General features: G+C 41.9%; 1 long non-coding RNA gene across 1 annotated transcript in view; it reads left to right on the forward strand.

The window, feature by feature from the left end:
* The first annotated feature begins 6897 nt into the window (after positions 1 to 6897).
* Positions 6898 to 22610, forward strand: part of LOC123743478 (uncharacterized) — a 56786-nt gene continuing 41073 nt past the window's right edge. Inside the window, exons 1-2 of the long non-coding RNA XR_006770304.1 lie at positions 6898 to 7141; positions 15966 to 16064. This is a non-coding gene — a long non-coding RNA (uncharacterized lncRNA). The remainder of the gene's footprint in view (positions 7142 to 15965; positions 16065 to 22610) is intronic.

A 22610-nucleotide genomic window follows, 5' to 3' on the forward strand; every position in this document is an offset into this window, starting at 1 on the left:
TCGTTCACGAATGACCCATCACTAATGTGCTGTCTAACCTTTGAAAATATCACCTACTTGACATCATCTCCTAATCATTACATTTGTAAATAATATTGACGTGTTTTAGTTAGGGAAGTTTTAGTCAACCATTTCACATCTAGGGAGTTGTGTGCTTCAATGAGCAGTATTTCTGAAGTTTGACAATGGGAATGAAAGATAGCATAGATTTGTCCAACATCAGCTTGCTACTGAGCCAGTCACTGAAACGATGCAGCTAACTAACCAGCAACCTATTTAGTACTGCACACAAAATGTTGATTGCTTCCAACAAAAAGCTAGTTAGCAAGCTGTAGTAGTGCTGCTAATATTGAGTTTACATGAAGCAGCTGTTTTGCCACGAGTCATTGCTGTAGCCTCCTGAGTCAAGCTGCTGTGCTCAGCTGACCCAATGATACAAAGACACATTAGTGATCACAGAGAAACATGCTGATCTACAGACTGATTTCTGATGACAGTCCCTCGTAATTGTTGGTCTGCATGTCTACAACTTCAGGGTAATTTAAACAGGCTAAGCAGCAAGCTTTTTATGCCAGTAAAGGCATTGCTAGCTAACTAACTAATGTTAGCTATGTCAGTAAGCTAGCTACAACAGTAAGCTAAGCAGTTGATCAAGTCACAGCAGGAAGTAAAAGCAGGAATTGCGCACATCAATATGTGCTGTGATTTGTTGATTCAATTCATCTGACGTTACAAAAAATAAATTTGATTGCATGAGCCACATCCGTTAACATTATTTGAATAAACATTCTACATTACTGTGGAAATGATTGCATTACAAAACCAGGCAGCCATTGCGAGTGTAGCCATGAGTTTACCAATCAAATTGCCAGGGTTAGAGGTTCCAAGCCCATTCTAATTATTGTAATTCTATTTGTGCCGCTGCTGCTGCAAAGAGGTGTTTCATTGTCTAGGCAACCGAAGACTCCTTTGTTGACTTCTTGTTTCAGCAAGGAGCAACAAACTTTCAGGTTAAATTTCAGCCTGTTTTGGTGAGATGGAGTTTTGGCCTGCCTGGTGACATCACCAAGCGGCAAATTAGTTAAAAGACCAATAAGAAAGAGAGTTCCAAACCTCTCTGCCAATAACAGTTTTCCCCTCTCCACTCAGACCACTCCCATACCATCCTAGCAAAATTCTTGCTTGAGAAATTGCTGTATGCAATTTTTGTTTCCTTTAGACCATTTTATTAAAAACAATCACAGCAACATACTAAATTGTTACCCAGAAATGATTTTATAGTGATATAATAATGGCTGCATTGGACCTTTGAAATGGAACTGACAGCATTTTAGCAACATGAAATCTTATTAAAATCTATTCATATACACCCCCATCAAAAATATTAAATTTCAGAGTGGGAAAGTGTTTAGACAATTAATAGACAATGCAGTATATAAAACCTAATAAAAACATTATCTTGTCCATGACCGGTGTCTATGCAGACCGGTGAACCATAGCCAATCAGAGCTTCAGTAGGCCTATATGCAAATAAGCCATTTTCCACATGGGCCTGCCATCATTCACTTTAAACTGGACTGTGTGTTTTAGGCAGTAGCAACAACGTGACTTTAGATCATTAGAATGCCAAAAGCCACAAAATACTCCTGAATGGATTTCTGCAAATATGTAAATACCACAAGAGTCCTCTTACATTTGTGAATTTCAAAGTCCTATTGATCAAACAACCATGAAAATGGAGGCTCTCTCCCTCAGTTGAATATCAACGTCAACAACAAGATCAACAACTAATGTTAGCCAAAGCGAGATGAGCTAAAATCTAATGAGGGAACACTAGATATAGTACCTTGCAAAAGTATTCATCCCTCTTGGCATTTTTCCAATTTTGTTGCATTACAACCTGTAATTTAAATGTATTTTTATTTGGATTTAATGTAATGGACATACACAAAATAGTTTAAATTGGTGAAGTGAAATTGAAAAAATAACTTGTTTCAAAAAATTATAAAAATAGAAATCTGTAAAGTGGTGCATGCATATGTATGTATACACCCCCTTTGCTATGAAGCCCCTAAATACGATCTGGTGCAACCAATTACAGAAGATTTCAGAAGTCACATAATTAGTTATATTGCACACAGGTGGACTTTATTTAAGTGTCACATGATCTGTCACATGATCTCAGTATATGTACACCTGTTCTGAAAGGCCCTAGAGTCTGCAACATCACTAAGCAAGGGGCACCACATTTCAAGCGGTACCATGAAGACCAAGGAGCTTTACAAACAGGTCAGGGTCAAAGTTGTGGAGAAGTACAGATCAGGGTTGGGTTATAAAAATAAATAAAAAATCAGAAACTTTGAACATCCCACCGAGCACCATTAAATCCATTATTGATAAATGGAAAGAATATGGCATCACAACAAACCTGCCAAGAAAGGGCCACCCACCAAAACTCACAGACCAGGCAAGGAGGGCATTAATCAGGGAGGCAACAAAGAGACCAAAGATAACCCGGAAGGAGCTGCAAAGTTCCGCAGCGGAGATTGGAGTATCTGTCCATAGGACCACTTTAAGCCGTACACTCCACAGAGCTAGGCTTTACGGAAGAGTGGCCAGAAAAAAGCCATTGCTTACAAAAAAGAAATAAGCAAACATGTTTGGTGTTTGCCAGAAGGCATGTGGGAGAATCCCCAAACATATGGAAGAAGGTACTCTGGTCAGATGAGACTAAAATTTAGCTTTTTGGCCATCAAGGAAAATGCTATTTCTGGCGCAAACCCAACACTTCTCATCACCCGAGAACACCATTTCATCGGCAGGGACTGGGAAACTGGTCAGAATTGAAGAATGATGGATGGCGCTAAGAACAGGGAAATTCTTCAGGGGAAACCTAGTTGGCCATCAAAATTGCGCAAATGATGGGGAATAGTACCCTGCTCGTCCTTCTGCAGCTTGCCTGTCAATGCAAGCTTGTCCCAACCCACATTTAGACAACTGAATGGGAACTTGCCTGCTTGCCAAATACATTTGATTGACAATTAGGAGGTATGCTAACTGTGAATAACACTCATTGAAGTTCACCCTAGCTAGCTAGCTAGAAAAGCAATGTTTTGGTTTTGAAGCATAAACTTGGAATTTGATTTTAAAAAATTACAGATATTATGATTGTCTGTTTGTTTCATATCAGCAAAGTAGTTAAAACGCTGTCAGTTCCACTTTAAGAGTCCATGTTACCGCATAAACGGACTCAACTGCATGAATATCTGTCTGTCCTGTCTTCAGTCAGCTGTTTATTCTACAGACAAAAAAAACACATTGTTATTTTATTTTAATGACGGTCTTCAACCGGCCGTTGGTTACATGGCTATACAGTAATTGTGCCATAGCCTGGTTTAAGTTCTACTGAAACTACAAAAATTGATTTTTAAAACACAGAAGATTGTGCTAAAACATTCATTTTCTATTTGAATTGGCTAGGCTAGTGAGTAACAGGTTTGTTTTGCACTGTCCTCTACCCTGGATTGTGTTGTACAACTTGTACTAGGACAAACTCTGCACTACATGTTGGTTGTGAAACCAGGCTTCAATCTGGACTTTTGGCACGTGTAGCCTCCCTGTTGGATCTTGACGACAGATTTAAAAGCACACCAACTGGCCTCATCTCACCTTTACCCTTACCCAGCTGTCATCATCCTCTGTGCCAACATGGTCTATGCCAGTTTATGAACATCTCTTATGACATAAAAGCAGAACATGTGACTGTCTATGTGGCTGTTGTCCAAGGAGAGCCCCAGTATACTGTATAGACCAGACCTCTAGACCGAGTTAAGCCCTGACACACACTGCCCCCTCTCCTCTCCTGCTCCCTATCCCTGGGGTGGACATCATTACTCAGATTAAAATCAGTTAATGTACTCTGCATTGTTTAAAGACCTGGGAGAGGCCAAAATGGAGACACATAAATCTCTCTCTCTCTCTCTCTCTCTCTCTCTCTCTCTCTCTCTCTCTCTCTCTCTCTCTCTCTCTCTCTCTCTCTCAAATGAATATCCATTGTTCTTGGTAAGCGGGGGTTGTCGCTGGCGGTGTGTGTGTGTCTGCAGTGTGTGTGTGTGTGTGTCCATGTGGGCAGGGGCAGCCCATTAGTCTTTATTTGTTGTAGAGCAGGGTTTCTGTAGATTACTCATGGCCTAAAGTGCTATTCCCTTTCATTAACCTTGGCTCCAAGTCGCTTCATTTAATACGAAACAAATTCCTAATCTGGACCTGCTAAACAGCGTTTCAGCCTGTGTATTACTGTCTCATATTGCCTTGGGTTGCCACTCACCAGATCCCTAATTACGCTCCCAGCACCTTCCCGGCTCCTCCTATGCGCCTATCATCATTTAAAATTTATTTTGATTGATTTATGTCAGCTTTAACTATGCTTTCGGCCGGATCGATAAATAAAGATCAATACTTTAATGTTTTCTTCAGAACCATTATTAAAAAATAGATTGGCTATAAAGAGGGCTGAATTACAGAGAGCACTGCCTACTTCCAATGCATGTCAACTTGAATTTAATTGAACAACACTGAACCATTTGACATTAGCTGAGGGAACGCAGGCAGAGAGAATGAGAGAGAAACCGAGAGATAGGGAAAGAAAAAAAGTATTTATGCAGGAGAGAGTTTTTTTGAGAGAGAATGCAGCCCAGAGCAGGCTGAGGGATCACCGTTTTTCCAACTCGCTGATGCATGGTTGTATAATCCAAAAGTTCTACCTTCATATCTACAGTAGGCTGTAGAGAGGATGTTTATTGTTAAATAAAAGGAAGGTCAAAAGAAGATAGTAGGCCCTCTGGTTTTAAACTGGTCCCAAAGTTTGGGGTTCTCCCCCAGGGGAGAACGACTGCTCCCTCTCATTGAAGCCATGAAGTTCAAGGCCGACCTTGCTACTGATGAAGTCATTGGTTGCGGAAAAAATTATCCCCCGTAATAGTGAATGGGAAAATGGAAATCTTTGTAAAACATTTTTTTTTTGGAGACAATCATGATACCAATAATTGCTTCTATTACACCAGATGTATGTCCTTGAACCAATTATTTAAAAATTCACACACAGAATAAGTTATAATGATAATTTAGTTGCTAATGGCAGCCTGCAGTACTGTGGTGGGCCTTCATCTTGAGTTACTCAATGAGAGGGGCCAGCACTGAGCTAGCCTGCAACGACACTTCCTGGAGTAGCTCAAACTGCAGGATGTTATGCATCCGTGAGATGCCATCTTAACAGACTTAATTTGGCTTCAAATGGGCTATGGAGTCTTCACTTAGGAATGAATGGTGTCACGTGACCGATGGCTTTGTCCATTCATATATACAGTAATTGTTCTCCCCCGAGTACCAGAGATGATATCATGATCCAGGTCATGGAGAACTAAAGGTCATAGATTTACACCCTCAAACCTCAGGCCCATATAAGACAGAGCATTTTTCCTCAGAGCTAAATTCTTACTGTGCTTTGGCTTCGCCAGGGGAGGGGTGTTTGTTGGAGAACAACCTCCATCCCCCACCTTCCCTTATACTCCCCTACCTCAGGTGCCTTTGTTCCCCACACCCTCACAACTCCTACCCACCCTCCTGGGACATTCTCGGCCAGGGCCCATTGTGGATGTCATAGAGTGTGTGTTTGGCATGTGTGTGTGCTTGTCTGTGTTTGGTTGTATATGTGTGATTGTATATGTGTGTATGGTACAGCTGTGGCACCTCTCCCAGCTTTAGCCCCTATGGGATAAGGGGGTTAACACAACAGAGCCACAGAGGCTCCCTCCTTCCTCTTCCTCTCCCCTCCCCCCCTGCCCGTACCTTGATCCATACATTTTTTAAACGGGACAGTTTGACCCAGCACAGAGACACATGTGGAGTTGCACCGTGCTACCGTGATTAATTATAGGGTTACAGCCATGCTGACATCATCACAGTGCACTGGGCGTGGGCTCTTAACCCACTGCTGGGCAGACACACACAGACACATACACACTCACACTCACACATGTTGCTTCTTATGTTATATAAGGTGGATGCCAGCTGTGCATCTAACCACCATACAGGTAGGGGGCGCTCTTCAATTACATTTTAGGTTTTAGGTTTTATTCTTTCGCACCAAAGAAGACAAGTGAAAGACAAAATAGGGCAGATGAAAACATGGTAAAAACATTGTGCAGGTGAAGTTGGAAACCCAAGAGGGGATTGTATGAAAACCACACCAAAAAAATAACCACTTCAAAGTGTATAGGTTACCAATCATAAAGTGTTCAACAACAAGTCAACCACATCTGTCTAAAAGTTTGCTGAATTGAAATGTAACTTCATCAACTAGACATTTGTGACCGTTTACAAAGCTCGGTACAATTACACTGCATGTATGTCACCTACATGTATGTGCTCAGCGGTCAATAAACAAAAGGAGCATGTGCACTGACCAGAAGTAAACCAGGTCAGGTCCGCTTAACAGGTTAAGCCCATCTGGGGTGCCATGGCAACAGCAGGGGCCTGGCCCTGCCTCATGGGATTAAAATACTCTTATTGTTATTTGTATCATTGTCAGAAGAGAACAAGCCATTCCCTTATAAAAAAAACAGTCATTAATCTTCTGTACACGTCAGTTTAGTAAACACTTGGTACTCTTTTTTTGTTTTCTATTTTCAGTGATAGTTTACTGTTAGTGTTTAATATCAAACCAAACACCATTTTCCTCAGACTTCTGGATAATTTCTTTATGGATAAGTATGATTCATCAATCTTTATTGTAAGGTTTTAATTCTTCTGATATTTCCATGACCTTGTCCTTTTGGCCTATACTGTAGCTCCCTCTGAGGTCTGTATTTGTACATACTGTACAGTGGAGTACACTGCACAGTACTTCTGCACAAGTCTCTGCTTGGGGGGACAATGTTTTATTCAACTGTTTACCTGGACTGCATTTTGGTGGATCAATAGCAGTATCAAGCAGACAATTACCGGACCTGTCTGTCTGTTTTTCTGACTGGATCCTACAGATTGGCTGAACCAGAGAGAAAGAGGCGAAGAGAGAGGTTTTACTCTGCCCAAAATCTGTCCACGAAAATAAGCTCGCAAAGCGAGGAATTTTTGTATGGAGGTCAGTGAGAGGGTGTCGAATTTGGTAAACAAGAAATGGAATTGCTTATTGGCTACTTGTGGCTTATTTTATCTGATATACGTTTCATAATGGTTTGGTTATTATGAATTCACTGATATAGGTGGACGCACGTGGCATTTCTGCAACTTTGAAAAAAAACGACTTTATATCGGCGCTGTCCCTGTTATATTAAAATAGATAAAGGACTCATCATGGATATAACCTGTTTTAGTATGGACATAGCCATTGAGGGCTTCCACCATTTTAAAGTAGTCAACTGAGTGTGGATTCCTATGAGTTGGGAGCAATCAGCCAATGAAGAAGAAAATGGACTACTTTAAAACTGTCACAGATGCTATAACGGCACAGATACAAAGAAAAGTCCTCAATCTATCTCTATGGCCTGTTGTTCATGTGTATAACTTCCCTCTCATTGCCTAGAATAACCCCACCTGATCTCACCTCTTCCCACTTGCCTTCCACCTTTGAGGAAATGTATTTCCATTGTTAGAGTGGTCACCTGACTATCTTGTCAATATAATAGACAATCTTTGGCTGAGCTGCTGTTCCAAGAGACAGAGAACAATTTCAAGGTCTCTCTGAAGCTATGTTAAGCCTATTATCCAACCCCTTGTAAGACCGGTATTCCTCTTTTTTAATCGTAACAGTAGTAAGGGGACATGAGTATTTATTTATTTAACCTTTATTTAACTAACAAATTCTGAGTAGGGCTGTTGCGGTGACCGTATTACCGCCACACCAGCAGTCACAAGTCATGAAGGCAGTCAAATTCCACATGACCGTATAATCACTGTAATTAGGCTTCTCCAAGCTCTGATGCTGCTGCTGGTCATTAGTAGCCTACCAAACTTGCTAACTGCCTGGTACTCAGCAGTCTATTGTCCCTCTAATCACTCTGACATCAATGCAAATCTATTCGAAAATCGAATCAAACACTCTGTGAGAGCCCTTGAGCTCATGTTGCGCAACATTTCTATAAATCAAATCAAATCAAATTGTATTTGTCGCATACACATGGTTTGCAGATGTTAATGCGAGTGTAGCGAAATGCTTGTGCTTTTAGGCTATGCAATTGTATGAGAAAACAGAGTGATGGCCGCTAATAAAAAGACAAGGAACTAATCAGCTTTCTAGAGGCTAGGCCTAGTATATTTATTTTTCAACTTTCCTAATATTAAGCACATTGCTTATAGTTACAACAGGAGTACATCCTACCCAGCAGGCATGAAAATAACACACGGGGAAAATCGTCCTCCATTCACTATTTAAGTGCATAGATTACATGTATTGTTTCCCGCTGCTCCTGTTTCGATACATTTGCATGATAATGGTTCATTCTAAATCAAAACAAATGTCAAATATATTTTATTTAGTATATGTAAAGACACGATTAAATCAAGAATAGTCTGATGGGTGACAATATTAGCCTTGCACTTGTGAATTATATATTATCGCTTGTGAATGATGCCCAGCATAAGAAACAATGCCTTTTTTTGGTAAATTTTTCGAATCATGGTCACACACCTCATGCAGCCTAGCCCATAGCTATATGTGTTTTAACAAGGTTTGTACCACAACTAAAGTGGCCAAATAACTTCTTAAAATGAAGCACATTAATCCGCTTTACAAGGGTTGTAGAGCCTAACTGGCATATATAAGCAGCATGAGTTTCAAGTTTGGGTAAGATAATTTTCACCATACAAAAATGCACCTTTATAATAAAAGCAGTACATGCATAATTGCATTTGCGGTCACTTTTGATAATGGTGTTGGAACATCCACGCTTAATAATCATGTGCTCATTGCTGCGCTTATAATGTGAAGAAATAGCCTACCGTAATTTCCGGACTATTGAGCGCACCTGAATATAAGCCGCACCCACTGAATTAAAAAATATATATTATTTTGAACATAAATAAGCCGCACATGTCTATAAGCCGCAGGTGCTTACCGGTACATTGAAACAAATTAACTTTACACAGGCTTTAACGAAACACGGCTTGTAACAAAAATAAATAGGCTTTAACGAAACACGGCTTGTAACAAAAATAAATAGGCTTTAACGAAACACGGCTTGTAACAAAAATAAATAGGCTTTAACGAAACAAGGCTTGTAACAAAACATTTAAAATTAGCAGTAAGCTTTAGTTGTCTTTTTGCACTGTCAATTCCTCACGCTGCTTTTTCCAATGTCTTATCATCGACTCATTAAGACCAAGCTCCCGTGCAGCAGCCCTATTTCCTTTTCCAACAGCCAGATCAATCGCCTTCAACTTGAAAGCTGCATCATATGCATTTCTCCGTGTCTTTGCCATGATGAGGGTGACAAAATAACTACCGTAATCAGAATGATGGGAAGTTTGAGAGAGCTCGATTTAATCGAAACAGTAAACAAAAAAGTTGTTTGACCTTAACCCGTTCGGCAATTTCATTGGTCTAATGAAAGCTTCATGCCGCCAAAAAACTGAGCACGTCACAGAATGTGTTTTTTTTTTATATATTTTTTTGAAAGCGGTAAAAATCCATATATTAGCCGTGTCATTGTTTAAGCCGCGATGTTCAAAGCGTGGGGAAAAAGTTGCGGCTTATAGTCCGGAAATTACGGTAATAGTTTATCAACATTTTAAGCTAAACAATCTGATCTGTTGCGTCAGCCACATTGCATAAAACATATGTTTTGATGCTAGTGGTTGTATTCACTTGGGATCTATCACATCCCACAATTGTCCCAGACAGTGCCTGTCTTTACTTGTATCCTGTGAGAATGACCCGATCACATGATGTAGAGCGCAGCACTCTTGGAGAAGGGCACGACAGCCACTGGCTGCAAAAGGCATGATTTTTTTTTAGGGTGCATTACAGCCACACAAAGGGGATGCCACCGTGAAATTCTAGGAATTATCAAGTGCTTGTCAAATTGTGAATGAGTGACTGATGTAGTGTGTACTGCCTGCACAAAAAAAACAAAGCAGCACTCATGCTTTTCAAGCAACTTTTGTCAAATCATCATTAGAGTTGCATCATGCAGGCTTACAATGTATTAAAAATCAAAACATATAGCCCAATGTTTGTAGAACAACTAAAGTTACATTAATAACTCTAAATAAAGCACATAGGAATACCTATTTCTTTGTTAACCACTCAACACAGAATAGCCCATGTGCGCACTCCCTCAAATTGTTTGGAGAAAAGAACCTTTCTATTTCATTCAGCTTTGTACAATTGTATTATTCATACTATAAAATAATGCCACGGAATTCTAAGCAAATCTTATCTGCTAAATGAACTAGTGGATTTATTAGACTTTTTAAAATGTAGATATTCCAAAGGTCTGCATCAGTGGCATGTAGGCTATGGGTGGAAGCCAGGAGATACTAAATGTCTTATGTTAATTAACGGTCAATTAACGTGAGACCGACAATCACCGGCTGACGAAATTTCTTGACTGCCACAGCCCTAGACATGAGTTAATGCAGTTTTGAACAGGTCATAAACTAATGCATGAACATCAATGACCACATCTTAGCTGTACCATTGAATCCTGGTCAGGTTCCTATGTGTAATTTGATTGGAGTTCTGGCTTGATGTATGAAGGTACCTGAGCATGCCAACTCTGGTCTGATTTTCTGTCCAAGTAGCCTTAGAGGACAGCCAGAGGAGGAGGGAGTTGGCTCATAAAGAAGAGGCTTTTGGGTTGTGTCCATCTCACTGGACCCACACACACACACACACACACACACACACACACACACACATGCATGCTGCACTGTTGGAACATGAGCATTTCACTACACCCGCGATAACTGCAAAATATGTGTATGTAACCAATACTATTTGATTTGATTTGATGCACACACTCACATATGCACCCGATGTACAGTGTGTTGTATCGGTGTCCCTTCCACGAGACGGTTGAGCTAATGTAGGCTAATGCGATTAGCATGAGGTTGTAGGTAACAAGAACATTTCCCAGGACATAGACATATCTGATATTGGCAGAAAGCTTAAATTCTTGTTAATCTAACTGCGCTGTCCAATTTAAAGTAGCTATTACACTGAAAGAATATCATGCTATTGTTTGAGGAGAATGCAACATTTTGAACATGAAAAGTTATTAATGAACAAATTAGGCACATTTGGGCAGTCTTGATACCACATTTTGAACAGAAATGCAATGGTTCATTGGATCAGTCTAAAACTTTGCACATACACGGATGCCATCTAGTGGCCAAAATCTAAATTGCACCTGGGCTGGATTAATACATTATGGCCTTTCTCTTGCATTTCAAAGATGATGGTACAAAAAAATACAAAATAACGTTTTTTTTTCCTTTGTATTATCTTTTACCAGATCTATTGTGTTATATTCTACTACATTCCTTTCACATTTCCATAAACTTCAAAGTGTTTTCTTTCAAATGGTACCAATAATATGCATATCTTTGCTTCTGGGCCTGAGCTACAGGCAGTTAGATTTGGGTATGTCATTTTAGGCGAAATGTAAAAAAAAAAGGGGCTAATACTTAAGAGGTAACTTGGCAGAGCCCAAACCCTATGAATGTATCTTTCTCATCTCCTAATAACCGCTATTGGCTCACAGTACCTTAGTCAGACCTACACGTGGCATCTGCCCAATGATTTTTGATCACAATATGGACAGACACAAAGTCCCAACTTCTCTGCATGCACACACACACACACACACACACACACACACACACACACACACACACACACACACACACACACACACACACACACACACACACACACACACACACACACAGGGCTTTGGCGAGGGGGTTAAGCTGGTGAGAGTGTCAGAGGGCACGCGTGGCCGGCTTTAGTGCATTTTGTTGTAACGGCGTCCCAGTTGCCTTGTCATAAATCAATTCTAACTGGGAGCCGGCGAGCACAGGAGGTCAAGGCTTCGGCTGCCTAAATATTTTATCTCAGGAACACGTCTGGAGTTTTTAAAGATGTGCACTGCCCTCCTTTCTCCCTCTCTCGCACGCACGCACACACACACACACACACACACACACACACACACACACACACACACACACACACACACACACACACACACACACACACACACACACACACACACACACACACACACACACACACACACACACACACAAACAAACAAACAAACAAACATACACACACACACACATGCTTGGACGACACTGCCTTTGCGTCCTGGCCTGGGTCAGAGCCTAGTTAAAATCAATTATAATCAATTATTAAGAGTCCTGGTATCTCTGTGAGGCTAAAAAGGGAGCTGGTGGGTGCAGTGTGCGCCGCTGGCAGATAAAGTCCACTTTTATTTATTTTATTACTGCTTCCCTTGGACAACTCTTAACCCCGGAGAAGCATTCAAACTACATCCCAGTTACTCTTCACAGAGGCCCGAAACATCAATATATTTGATTTGTGCATGTGTGTGGTCTGATTGTCTTCTCCAGGTTATTATGTTATCTCAGGTTCCTTGGCCTTTGGAATAATTTTATTGGAGTTTGGAGGAGTTGGCGAAATGAGAGAAAGGCAAGGGAAGAGTGAGTGGGAAAAGAGGGAATAACAGAAAAAGGGGAAGGAAGTGAGAGACCTTGGGTGAGAGTGTCAGGTAGGGAGAGTGAGGGAGTGAAGTCAAGAGAGGGAATGTGATTGAGAGAGGAAATGGGGAAGGATGGAGAGGAGGGAAGAGAGTGATGAGGGAGTCAAAAAGAGAACACAGAAGGCTGTTGTATAAAACACTACATATTCAAACTAAGGGCAATCATGGCATCCGTGACAGAGAGGGAGAAGCGTTCATCCATGTGGGTAAGAGTCTAGCTCACTTTTCAGAGATTACAAGTTTCTAATTTTGTCAGAAAGTCATTTTCTTTGCAAGTTAAAGTATACTGCTATGTAGCTAGCTGCCATTAGCTGGCTGACTCTGTAGTAATATTATTTGTATCTCAGAGCAATTTGCATTGCTAGTTATAGCCTAATGTTAGCTAGCTAGCTAAAATGTAACCTAGTTGGTTAGCTACTTGCAGATTCATGCAGTGTAGTAACTTCATGAGTTGGGATTATGGTTAATTGTTCAGCTAGCTAGCTACATGTCGTCCGAAACTTTATATAGAACTTGATGATCATCCAGGTGCTTCCAGGTGCTTCCAGGTGCTTCTCGGCACACAAAAAAAAATGGATGACATTGGTCCTACTATGCCTGGTGAAAACCAAACACTGCAATCCATAGTGAAAACCTCATACCAACGGTCAAACATGGTGGTGGTAATGTGATGGTTTGGGGATGCTTTGTTGCCTCAGAACCTGAACGACTTGCCATAATAAAAAGAACCATGAATTCTGCTCTGTATCAGAGAATTATACAGGAGAATGTCAGGCCATCCGTCTGTGAGCTGAAGCTGAAGAGCAGCTGGGTCATGCAGCAAGACAATTATCCAAACACACAATCAAGTCTACGTGAAAATGGCTAAAAAGTGACACATTTGAAGTTTTGAAATGGCCCAGTCAAAGTCAAGACCTAATCCCGATTGAGATGTTGTGTTTGGATTTGAAACTAGCAGTTCAAGCTTGAAAATCCACAAATGTCGCTGAGTTACAGCAGTTCTTCTTCGAAGAGTGGGCCAAAATTCCTCAACAGCAACGTGAGAGACTGATCAGCAACTACAGGAAGCATTTGGTTGGATCAGTAACTACAGGAAGAATTTGGTTGGAGTCATTAAAGCTACAACCAGTTATTGAGTGTAAGGGGACAATTTTTCACATAGGGGCATTGGGTGTTGCATAACTTTGTTTATGAAATAAATGAGATAAGTATGTAATTGTTGTGTTATTTGTTCACTTAGGTGCCCTTTATCTAATATTATGTCTTGGTTGAAGATCTGATAATTCAGTATAAAAAAAATGCAAAAGTAGAGAACATTTGAAAGGGGGAAAATTGTTTTTCACATCACTGTACATGGATCAGTTTAGAAGGAAAACAAACTTTGGTTGCTGTTTTATCTTCAGCAGTCATGGTAAAGCTAAATGTTACCCCAAGTAACCAGTTTATCCCTAAATTACCTGGGTGGGAGAACCAAATCTCAGAGTGAGAGTGTGTGTGGATATATGGATGTGTTTGTGTGTCATGATTGAGGCGTGAAGTTCACTGCACTTCTCTGCCATCTCCTTGGACGACGAGACAAGGCGGGGCCATACTGACCCAGATGTGTGCCGATAACCAATCAATGGTCTGGACTTAAGTGTGATCACAGAGGACAAGAATGACACACACAAACACAGACACTCCCCGATGCTGCTTTGGTCGATGGGCCCCTGGGCTGGTCTGAAAATGTGTCACATCTGAGAAGCATGCCATTCCACCCTGATGAGCAATCTGCCTCATCAAAAACCTTTATCCCTATCAATAAGGCTTTCATCCTGGGACTCCTCCCTGGCTGGCCATAGGCAGTACCACACTCCCCCGGTGGGCAGACCTGTGTGTGTGTGTGTGTGTGTGTGTGTGTGTGTGGGGGGGGAGAAGGTGATGCAGAGAAGGTGAGGCTATGTGTTTATCCCATATTGGGATCTGAAATCATTGGTTAGATGCCACGTGTAGGTATGACTAAGTTACTGTGAGCCAATAGAGGTTCTTATGAGATGAGAAAGATAAATTGGATAGGGTTTGGGCTCTGCCAGGTGAAGGACACAGCACACTGTACATCGTGAAAACCCAACTTTGGACACTTCACAGATTTGTTTTACTTTATTTGAGAAAAAAGTCCCATTGAGACCAAGGTCTCTTCAAGCCCTGCATTTCAATAACTTTTCACATTTACATTTTAGGAATTTAGAAGACCTGTGTGTGTGTGTGTGTGTGTGTGTGTGTGTGTGTGTGTGTGTGTGTGTGTGTGTGTGTGTGTGTGTGTGTGTGTGTGTGTGTGTGTGTGTGCGCGCGACTGCCCTGGGTATTCTCTGTCAGTTAGTAAATCCTAGGCTATCACCGGAGAACACTGAATTAATCTTCAATCTCCCCCATTCAACGAGTCCCCCGAGGCTGGCTAATTAACCTAATAAAAACACTAATAGAACCATTTCCAAAGGTACATTTAATTTATTTGTCAGTGTTGTACATCAATAGGAATAAGGAGCACTGGGTACTTAGCCGTCTTTGTTAGCTACCAATCGGCGCTAGCAGACAGTACAGTAGAGTAAATAGAAGCCTATTATGCCTCCTGTCACTAGTCACAGAGAAACATTGATAAAAGGTAGGAGGGAGAGGGGAATGAACAGGACGACAGATTAGCTTAATATTTATCTCAATCGACGTGGGCACGTTTTTCTTCGAGGGCGCCGCAGCTTGTCACACACTTTCCCTCGTCCTTGCTGCCTCGCTGTGACCTGTTAATAGAGCCAGCTAATGTTTTAATAAATTAGGTTTGATTAAGAAGATTGCCACCTTTTTGATTCTAATGGAGGTTTAAACAAACGCCGTTTGGATAGGCTATTCATAAAAGCCATGTGAGAATGGAAGAGGGGGGTGTAGGGGGATTGGAAGCCGTCTCTATCGTTTACGGCTCTCCTCTCTCTCGGCCATTAAGCCTCCTCTCGTTACTGGCTCTCTTCCTATCGCAGGGTAATGACCTGCAATCACCGCCAAGTGAATCACTATTAAAAGCCTTGGGCCCAGCAGTGGGGGAACGCTCTTAAAGGCAAATTAAAACACATGGGAGTTAGTTTCCTCTCTGGTTATGATGAATCTATAGATATATAACAAGACCCTCGTCATTTTTTTTTCTGGTGGCAGATATATCTATCAAGGCCCAGAGGACTGGTCCCAGAGAGAGAGAGAGCAGAAGAGAGAGAGAGACAGGGAGGATGCTGTTGCTTTCTGGCTTCTGATAAGGTGAGAGAGACAATTTGTTGAAAACGTTTTGTTTTTATTTAATGATACAGTGCCTTGCAAAAGTATTCAGAACCCTTAGCGTTTTTCCTATGTTGTTGCTTTACAACCTGTAATTTAAATTGATTATTATTTGGATTTCAGGTAGTGAATACATACACAAAATAGTCCATATTGGTGTAGTGAAATGAAAACAATAACTTGTTTAAAAAGATTCTAACAAATTAAAAACAGAAAAGCGGTGCATGCATATGTATTCACCCCCTTTGATCTGAAGCACCTAAATAAGATCTGGTGCAACCAATTACATTCAGAAGTCACATAATTAGTTAAATAAAGTCCACCTGTGCGCAATCTAAGTGTCACATGATCTGTCACATGATCAAAGTATTTATACAACTGTTTTGAAAGGCCCCAGAGTCTGCAACACCACTAAGCAAGGGGCACCCCCAAGCAAGCGGTACCATGAAGACAAAGGAGCTCTCCAAACAGGCCAGGGACAAAGTTGTGGAGAAGTACAGAGCAGGGTTGGGTTATAAAAAATTATCTGAAACTTTGAACATCCCACAGAGCACCATTTAAATCCATTATAAAAAATGGAAAGAATAGGGCACCACAACAAACCTGCCAAGAGATGGCCGCCCACCAAAACTCACAGACAAGGCAAGGAGAGCATTAATCAGAGAGGCAATAAAGAGGCTAAAGATAACCCTGAAGGAGCTGCAAAACTCCACAGCGAAGATTGGAGTATCTGTCCATAGGACCACTCTAAGCCGTACACTCCACAGAGCTGGGCTTTACGAGTGGCCAGAAAAAAATAAGCAAACATGTTTGGTGTTCGCCAAAAGGCATGTGGGAGACTCCCCAAACATATGGAAGAAGGTACTCTGGTCAGATGAGACTAAACTTGAGCTTTTTGGCAATCAAGGAAAACGCTATGTCTGGCGCTAACCCAACACCTCTAATCACCACGAGAACACCATCCCCACAGTGAAGCATGGTGGTGGCAGCATCATGCCATGGGGATATTTTTCATCGGCAGGGACTGGGAAACTGGTTAGAATTTAAGGGTTGATGGATGGCGCTAAATTCAGGGAAATTCTGTTTCAGTCTTCGAGAGATTTGAGACTGGGACGGAGGTTCACCTTCCAGCAGGACAATGACCCTAAGCATACACCTAAAGCAACACTCGAGTGGTCTAAGGGGAAACATTTCAATGTCTAGGAATGGCCTAATCAAAGCCCAGATCTCAATCCAATTGACAATCTGTGGTATGATTTAAAGATTGCTGTACACCAGCAGAACCAATCCAACTTGAAGGAGCTGGAGCAGTTTTGCCTTGAAGAATGGGCAAAAATCACAGTGGCTAGATGTGCCAAGCTTATATAGTGAGGGAAAAAAGTATTTCATCCCCTGCTGATGTTGTACATTTGCCCACTGACAAAGAAATGATCAGTATATAATTTATTGGTAGGTTTATTTGAACAGTGAGAGACAGAATAACAACAAAAAATTCCAGAAAAACGCATGTCAAAAATGTTATAAATTGTTTGCATTTTAATGAGGGAAATAAGTATTTGACCCCCTCTCTATCAGAAAGATTTCTGGCTGCCAGTTGTCTTTTATACAGGTAACGAGCTGAGATTAGGCGCACACTCTTAAAGGGAGTGCTCCTAATCTCAGCTTGTTACCTGTCCACAGAAGCAATCAATCAGATTCCAAACTCTCCACCATGGCCAAGACGAAAGAGCTCTCCAAGGATGTCAGGGACAAGACTGTAGACCTACACAAGGCTGGAATGGGCTACAAGACCATCGCCAAGCAGCTTGGTGAGAAGGTGACAACAGTTGGTGCGATTATTCGCAAATGGAAGAAACACAAAAGAACTGTCAATCTCTCTCGGCCTGGGGCTCCATGCAAGATCTCACCTCGTGGAGTTGCAATGATCATGAGAACGGTGAGGAATCAGCCCAGAACTACACGGGAGGATCTTGTCAATGATCTCAAGGCAGCTGGGACCAAAGTCACCAAGAAAACAATTGGTAACACACTACGCCGTGAAGGACTGAAATCCTGCAGCGCCCGCAAGGTCCCCCTGCTAAAAAAAAGCACATATACATGCCCTCTGAAGTTTGCCAATGAACATCTGAATGATTCAGAGGACAAATGGGTGAAAGTGTTGTGGTCAGATGAGACCAAAATGGAGCTCTTTGGCATCAACTCAACTCGCCGTGTTTGGAGGAGGAGGAATGCTGCCTATGACCCCAAGAACACCATCCCCACCGTCAAACATGGAGGTGGAAACATTATGCTTTGGGGGTGTTTTTCTGCTAAGGGGACAGGACAACTTCACCGCATCAAAGGGACGATGGACGGGGCCATGTAGCATCAATTCTTGGGTGAGAACCTCCTTCCCTCAGCCAGGGCATTGAAAATGGGTCGTGGATGGGTATTCCAGCATGACAATGACCCAAAACACACAGCCAAGGCAACAAAGGAGTGGCTCAAGAAGAAGCACATTAAGGTCCTGGAGTGGCCTAGCCAATCGCCAGAAATTAATCCAATAGAAAATCTGTGGAAAGAGCTGAAGGTTCGAGTTGCCAAACGTCAGCCTCGAAACCTTAATGACTTGGAGAAGATCTGCAAAGAGGAGTGGGACAAAATCCCTCCTGAGATGTGTGCAAACCTGGTGGCCAACTACAAGAAACGTCTGACCTCTGCGATTGCCAACAAGGGTTTTGCCACCAAGTACTAAGTCATGTTTTGCAGAGGGGTCAAATACTTACAAAATCGTACACAATCAGCAGGGGATCAAATACTTTTTTCCCTCACTGTAGAGACATACCCCAAGAGACTTTCAGCTGTAATTTCTGCAAAAGGTGGCTCTACAAAGTATTTACTATGGGGGGGTGAATTGTTATGCATGTTCAAGTTTTCTGTAAGGCAACAAAATTGGACAAATGCCAATGGGGTTAATACTTTCGCAAGGCACAGTACATCCTCAGTTCATTAGAACTTCACCACCACCCCACCCCCCTTTAAAAAACAAATATCCCCTGTACTGCATACTCATCTTTCCCTCTACCCCATGATACATAACAACACCCCACATCACAATAACCAAAACCACACCACTTCTAGAACCGTATTTCCAACCCATCCTCCCCAGGTATACAGACAGCCGCCCCCCCCCCCCCAACACACCATATCTCCTTAAACACATCCACACATTTAATCATTTATAGAACTCAAATTCCACCATAAGGCACGCAGAGACCTTCCCATTAAATAATAGTAAAGGGTCTGTTATCCCCCCACCGTTGACCCTGTTCCTCTTTGTTAGCCAAATAGCCTACTTTGCCTGAGCAAACAGAAAATTCAACAACACACACCTTTTCCTTATTCGAATACCTGTACCTCATAAACATCCTGACAGTATACTCCACCCCCAACTTCTCACACAGATATTCCAACAGAGACATTAATGGCATTAAGCTGGTGCACAGGGTAGAACCCTCCACTGGAGGTCCCCTAACCTCTTTGGTACTGTGAGTTCTAAAACCCACCATACTCTCCGCCCCACATACCCCCAGCCACGGAGGTGCCTTCACTCCTGTTAGGCTCCTAATGTTCCTTACCTTAATGCAGAGGTTGTAGAGGGCTTTACCTCCCACCCCCTCAAACTTCCCCAGGCTCGGAGTGTTAAAATCTAACAAGTCCTCCAGACCCCCTTGCCAGTCCCCAGTCTCTGCCGTCACCTGCAGTGGTGGAAATATTAGTGGCCACTCCCCTTTGGCCGCTCAAACACCCCCTTTCCGGCTCAGATAGTGCCTCCTGGATCTCCCCCAGGAATCTCTCCAGCAGCCTAAGAGATGTTCGTTGTGCCAGGACTTCCGGGGTTTTCCACCCCTCCTCCAGCAGCCGCAGGTCACCCAGCCTTAGTAAACCCGTTGCCATCAGTCGCCTCTGCATGGTGGCCGACTGAATCAATCTCAAAAGGATGGCTGGGTTGTGGAAGATAGTCTCCTCCCACAGTCCAGGCTCTTCTTGTGTGGGCCTTAGCAGGTGCCAGGCCCTCAGCACCGGAGAGTAAAAATCAGAGAGACCTGCTGTACTCAGCCTCTCCAGCCTCATGAGGAACAGCTGCCGGTCCATCCCTAATCCGTCAGTTCTCCTCAGCAGTGCGCATGTTTCTTCCATTTGCGAATAATCGCACCAACTGTTGTCACCTTCTCACCAATCTACTTGGCGATGGTCTTGTAGCCCATTCCAGCCTTGTGTAGGTCTACAGTCTTGTCCCTGACATCCTTGGAGAGCTCTTTGGTCTTGACCATGGTGGAGAGTTTGGAATCTGATTGATCGATTGCTTCTGTGGACAGATGTCTTTTATACAGGTAACAAACTGAGATTAGGAGCACTCCCTTTAAGAGTGTGCTCCTAATCTCAGCTCGTTACCTGTATAAAAGACACCTGGGAGCCAGAAATCTTTCTGGTTGAGAGGGGGTCAAATACTTATTTCCCTCATTAACATGCTAATCAATTTATAACATTTTTGACATGCGTTTTTCTGGATTATTTGTATAACCATTGTCGAAGGAATCAAAATAGGACAAATCGGCACCAACATATCCCTTACAAATATTTTACTTGTAATTAGCCTACCCACTAAATTTACTATTTTCATGAACACAACCATAGCTTTGTTCATTCTGGATGCAGAATGTATAACTTTAGCTCCTACCTGTTCGTCGACTGCAAGCAGAACCTCATCCACCTTAAATCCCTTCTCAGGAACACACCTGAATCCATGCCATAATGACAGCGTCTCCTCCTCTCTAGGCTTTGAATCCGTTGCGCACACTACACCGTTCAAACCCCAGGAAACTACAACTCTGTCCTCTTCCTCCCTAACTTTGAGAAAAAACAGTGAGTACCACTAAATTATCAGTGTGTTAACCGTCCACCATAGAAAATACAAATATGTAAGGACAAAGCCCTCCACACAGCCTCTCAACTACAATACACTCCCAGGATGAACTGAAAGAGAGAGAGTGCGAGAGAGCAAGAGAGAGAGAGAGAGAGAGTTACACCTATCTGGAGGTGACAGCATTCCCTCCCCCTCTTGCACCCCCTAGACACAACTACAACAACATAACCAACAGAAACGAGTCACAACTCCTGCAGCTCTGTCGCATGTTGGGTCTGTACATAGTCAATGGTAGGCTTCGAGATGACTCCTACAGTAGGTACACCTATAGCTCACCTTGCTTCTACACCTGCATTGCTTGCTTTTGGGGTTTTAGTCTAGGTTTCTGTACAGCACTTTGTGACATCAGCTGATGTAAAAAGGGCTTCATAAATACATTTGATTGATTAATTGATTGATTGATCTCTTGGCAGTAGTACGGTAGACTACCTCATCACTAACCTCAACCCAAAGTCTCTCAGCGCGTTCACAGTCAGCCCACTAACACCACTTTCAGATCACAGCAAAATCAGGCATCGAAGCCAAACAAACTGCAATACTATTAAGAAATGCTGTAGATGGAAGGAGGGTAGTGTAGAAACCTACCGAAAAACTATTGGCCAACAACAAATCCAATCCCTCCAAGACAACTTCCTGGACAAAATGTTATCCTGCAATAGTGAAGGTGTAAACTTAGCAGTAGAAAGCCTGAACAATATATTTTACATATCAGCTGACATATCAAATGTAAATTCTGGCAGAAAACCTAAGAAAACTAATAACAATGAGAAATTGTTTAATACTATCAGAACCCACCTGATTCTCCAATTTACATTGGATGAGCTACAGGACAAAATACAAACTCTCCAACCCAAAAAGGCCTGTGGTGTTGATGGTATACTAAACTAAATGATAAAATATACATACCACAAATTCGAATGGGCTATTATTAAACTATTCAACATTATCCTCAGCACTGGTATCTTCCCCAATATTTGGAACCAAGGTCTAATTACCCAAATCCACAAAAGTGTAGACAAATTTCAAATCAATAATTACAGTGGAACCAACAGCAATCTCGGAAAAATCTTTTGCAGTATCATTAACAGCAAACTCCAACATTTCCTCAGTGAAAACAATTTCCTGAGTATATGTCAAATTGGCTTCTTTCCAAAATACCGTATGACAGACCACGTATACACCCTGCACACCCATATTGACAAACAAACAAAACCAAACAAAGCCAAGTCTTCCCATGCTTTGTTGATTCCCCAAAAGCTTTTGATTCAATTTGGCATGAGGGTCTGCTATACCAATGGATGGAAAGCAGTGTTGGGGGAAAACATACAGTCATGTGAAAAAGTAAGTACACCACCTGGAAAGTTGTATTTCTTTTTAGTGTAACCTAATTTAACAAATTATACTGTAAGACTATACTTCGCAATCAACAGAAATAAAATTCCATAGTGCGTACAAAATAAGTACAGGTACAAGTACAAGTACAGGGTGTTGCCCCCTTTGACTAAAATAACTTCATCTAGACGTTTCTTGTAACTGTCTCTTACATAGACTGGGAAATATTT

Source organism: Salmo salar, chromosome ssa01 (assembly GCF_905237065.1).
Source record: "Salmo salar chromosome ssa01, Ssal_v3.1, whole genome shotgun sequence".
Lineage (NCBI taxonomy): Eukaryota > Metazoa > Chordata > Actinopteri > Salmoniformes > Salmonidae > Salmo > Salmo salar.